This window comes from Onychomys torridus, chromosome X (genome assembly GCF_903995425.1).
Source record: "Onychomys torridus chromosome X, mOncTor1.1, whole genome shotgun sequence".
NCBI lineage: Eukaryota > Metazoa > Chordata > Mammalia > Rodentia > Cricetidae > Onychomys > Onychomys torridus.
Window position 1 is genome coordinate 110215024 of NC_050466.1, and position 5108 is coordinate 110220131.

The window sequence follows — 5108 nt, forward strand, 5'->3', positions numbered from 1 at the left end:
AGTTATATGGAGTTATATCTGGGTCTATTCTATTCTATTTGTCTGGTTTTGTTCCACTATCGTACTGTTTCATTTATATGTCTCTGTAGTATAATTTGAGCTCAATTAAAGGTCATATAGCCCTATAACATTATTTTTGTTCATTAGACTATTCTTAGTATTTTGTGCTCCTCTATAAAATTTGAGATCTTTTTTTTTTATGTCTGTGAAGAATGGTCCAGGAGTTTTTATTATGACTGCATTTACCTGCAGATATATTTTGGTAAAAAGGTCATTTTCCTAATATTAATTTATCTACCCATAAGCATGACTGATCTTTCCATCTTTCAGTGTCTTACTCAATTCCTTTCTTCAAATTTAAAATCTTTATTGTGGAGTTTTTTTCATTCCCTTGATTAAGTTTATCCACAGGTGTTTTATTTTTTTGATTATTAATTTTTAAATTTGTGACTACTGTAACTGTGACTGATTTTTTTCTGATTTTTTCCATATGCTTACCACTAATATAGAAGAAATCTGTTGATTTGTGTCTGTTAATTTTGTATTGTGATACTTTGTGGAAAGTGTTTAATAACCTTCAGAGTTTTGGGAAGGCTATTAAGGGCCTCTTATATAGAATAACATCCACAATTATTTGATATGTTGAAGTTTATTTACAGTTTTTTTTCTTGCATTTCCTTCTTTTATCTTATTGGTCTAGCTAAGAATTGAAGTACTACATTAAACATAAAAGGAGAATGTGGACACCCACATTCTGATCACATTGTAGAGGCAATTTTTTGAAGTTTTCTCGATTATGGTGTTCATTATAAATTTGCCCTATATAGCTTTTAATATGCTGAAGCAAGCTCAGCATAATAAAATTCCTACCATCTCCATGACTTTTGTAATGAAGGGATGTAAGTTTGTTCTGCATTTATTGAGATGATCATATGAATTTTTCTTTGAGTTTATTTACGTAATTCCTTCTGTTTATTGACTTATATATGATGAACAAAACAAAGCCAGCATTGTTACTGAGATGTGACCTTGAATTGGTTTGACATGTTTTCTTTTTTCTTTCTTTGTTTTCATTTTCTTTTCTTTCTTTCTTTTTTTTTTTCTGGTTTTTTGAGACAGGGTTTCTCCGTGTAGCTTTGGTGCCTGTCCTGGGTCTCAGTCTGTAGACCAGGATGGTCTCAAACTCACAGAGATCCACCTAACTCTACCTCTGAGTGCTGGAATTAAGGGCATTTGCCTCCTGGCTTGCAATGTTTTCTTAAAAATTTTTATACTTATGTTCATCAGGAAGATTGGTTTGTAATTTTCTTCTGTTATTAACTATTAACTGTACATTTCTCTGTTTTGGGTGTTAGGGTAATATTTATTTCATGTAGAAAGAATTTTTAGGTCTTTTTTATTAAATGGAATAATTGGAATAATATTGCTATTAGTTATTCTTTTGGTTTTGAGCTACTTATTTATTTTTTTCCAAACAAAATATTTTGATAATGTTTTCCTCTCCTTCAACTCTTCCCAGATCTTTGCTACCTCCCTTCTCACCTAACTTTCTGTTTTTTTCTCTCTCTCAAAAAGAAAAAGAAAACAATGAAAAGGAAAATCAAACACAAGGACAGTAAGATAAAATAACAAAATTGGAACAAGGAACCCTCTCCATCCCCACCCGCCACACAACTAACCACAAATAAGCATAGTTATTTTGTGTTGGCCAGATATCTGGACATGGAGCCTGACCTGGAGTTTGGTTGATATACCCTTTGACACCCTGCTGGAGAAAACTGATTTTTCTTTTTCCCAGCAGATATTCATTGCAAATAGCTTTTTGCTTAGGGATTTTGTGTGTACTTCCTCTTCTTCTCAGTGTTGGTATTTTGTCTGTTTTAAACCTGTGCAGGTCTTGTGAGTGCTGTCGTGGTCTCTGTGATTTCATATTTGTATCAGTCATGTTGTGTCTGGAAGATGCTATTTCTTTAGAGAGTCATCCACTACATCTGGCCCTTAAAATCTTTCCATATCCTCTTCCACATAGATCCCTGAGCCTTGAGAGAAGGAGTTTGACAAAAATGTCTCATTTAGAGTTTAGTGCTCCCTAGTCTCTCATTCCCTGTATATTGTTCTGTTGTGGATCTCTGTGTTAATTCCAGTCTACTGCAAAATCTTCTCTGATATTAAGTGAGATATAGGCACTAATCAATGGGTCATCAGTATGCCATTAGGAATCATTTTAGCATTGTATTCCTTTAACAGAATAATATTAGTAGGTTTTTCCAGGCCCATAATCTATCTATTTTTAGTAAAGTAGCCTTGGCTACTTTAGCAACATCAGGTATGGGTATATCTCATAGAATGGGCCCTAAATCCAGTTTTAAAAGTGGCTGGTTATTCCCCTAACATTTTACTACTATTGAATCAGTTTATCTTGCAGTCAGGTTACTGTAGTATGTCTCATGGTTTGTAGCTGGATGATATTGATAATTACTTTCCTACTCCAGTAACGTGCATTCCAGCCCCATGAACGCTAATCAGTAGAGGTAAAGTTCCTAGATGGGCATAAGAACAATTTCTCTATGTTCAACAGTGTAAGTACAGTCTTCGGAAATAGGGCCTTACCATCAGGTTATGGAGAGTAAGCAATAGCCTTAGCAATAACTGATCATGGTATTTTGTGGGTATATGGTACACCTTTGGCCAAATGACTGAAAGAGATGTAACCCATTCCCGGCACTGTAGATTTTATTTGCTGTCATAAGATATCTAATTGGGACATTGCCTCCCTCATTGTATGATGACACCATTTAAATTTCTTTCACGTCTGTATGTATATATATTTAGGAAGCTTCTACAGTAGTTGGTTTCCATACAGTCTTTCAAAAGACTTTTAGTGTTAGTTGTCGTTCCCTACATTTCCTCCTTTACCCTTCTCTCCCCTCAAATTCTCCACTTAATCCTATTCTAGTTTCTCCTTTATCTCTTTATAACACTATACTCTATTTCCCCTTCCTAGTAAAATCCCCTCCTCCCTCCTTATCCCTTACTAGGAGCCTTATCTCTGTGGTTATTTGGTTTGAAACACATGTATTGAAACCTTAAATTGTAACTACACATACAAGAGAATTATCTTTTTGAATCTGGGTTACCTCTTTCAGGATGACTATATCTAGTTTCATCCATTTACCTCTAAATTTCATAATTAAATTTCACCTTTTCTAATAGCTGAATATTCTATTGTGTAAATGTACAACATTTTCTTTATCCATTCATCAGTTGATGTGTAGCAGGAATCTTAATAGGTCTTATTAATAAAAACAAACCTGAGCCGGGTATTGGGATGAACGCTGGATGATCAGAGAAACAGAACAAGCCACAACTACCTCACCTTGACAATTCCTCAGCTGATTCTGTTTCCTCAGACTGGAAGCTTCTGAGTCGTCATCCAAATGGATCTCAGCTGAACTGCTTCTTCAAAGTCTGAAGCTTAACCAGGCTCTAGTTCCTGGTCCTCACATCTTAAATACCTTTCTGCTTCCTGCCATCACTTCCTGGGATTAAAGGTGTGAGTTACCATGCCTGGCTGTTTCCAATGTGGCCTTGAACTCATAGAGACTCAGAAGGATTTCTGCTGCTGGAATGCTAGGATTAAAGCATGAATGCCACCATTTTCTAGCCTTTGTATCAAGTGGCTGTTCTGTTCTCTGACCCCAGATAAGTTTATTAGGGTGCACAATATTTTGGGGAACACAATACCACCACATTGATGGATATCTAGGTTGTTTCCAATTTGTTCCTATTATGAATAAAGCATCCATGAACATGGATGGGCAAGTACCTCTGCAATACAATTTAGAGTCTTTTCAGTATGTACTCAAATGTAGTGCAGCTGGATCTTGGAGTAAATAGATTTTTCATCTTCTTAAGGAATCTCCACATTGATTTACATAGCGCTGTATTATTTTGTACTACCACCAGCAATGAGTAAGTATTTTCCTTTCCTGGAATGCTTACCAGAATGTGCTACCATTAATTTTATTGATCTTGGCCATTTCATCTTGGGTAAGATGAAATATTAAGTAATTTTAATTTGTAGTTCCCTGATGCTAAGGATTATGAAAGTTTATTTTGTATGTTTCTTAGTCATTATTATTTTATCTTTTGATGAATTTCTGTTTAGTTTTACACCCCATTTTTAATTTGGTTGTTTTATTGAATTTCAGGTTTTGGTTTTAGTTCTTTATATATTCTAAACATTAATCGCCTATGAAATGTATAATTTAAAAAGATGTTTTCCAATCATGTAGTTGCCATTTTCCTTGAATGGTGATGTCCTTTATGCTATAGAAGCTTTTTTTGCTTAATGAGATTCCAGGGTTTTTGTTGTTGTTGTTGTTTGTTTGTTCGGTTGGTTGGTTTTTGTTTTGTTTGTTTGTTTGTTTGGAGCTGAGGACCAAACCCAGGGCCTTGCACTTGCTAGGCAAATGCTCTACCACTGAACTAAATGCCCTACCTTGTTTGTTTTGTTTTGTTTTGTTTTGAGACACTGTTTCTCTGTGGAGTTTTGGTGCCTGTCCTGGAACTCGCTCTGTAGACCAGGATGGCCTCAAACTCAACAGAGATCCTCCTGCCTCTGCCTCCTGATTGCTGGGATTAAAGGCATGTGCCACCACCGCCTGGCAAAATTCCATTTTTTATTTGTTTTTCTTAATGCCTGCGCTAGTGGTATTCTGTTCAGAAAGTCCTTTCCTGTACCAATGAGTTCAAGCCTATTATCTTCTTTCTGTTCTTTCAGAACAAGATCTCTGGTTATATGTTGAGGTCCTTGATCAATTTGTAATTGAATTTTGTGCAGGGTAATAGCCATGCAACAAATTTCATTGTATTACATGTGACTGTCTACTTTGATCAGAACCATTTCTTGAGAATACTTACATTTCTCCAGTTTGTGTTTTTTGCTTCTTTGTTACAAATTTGGTGTCCATAGGTGTGTGTATTTATATCTGGGCCTTCACTTTAATTCCTGATCAATGTGTCTTTTTATGTTAATACCATGCTGTTTTGTTACTATAGCACTGTAATACAACTTGAAATATGGGATGGTGATACTTCCAGTTCTG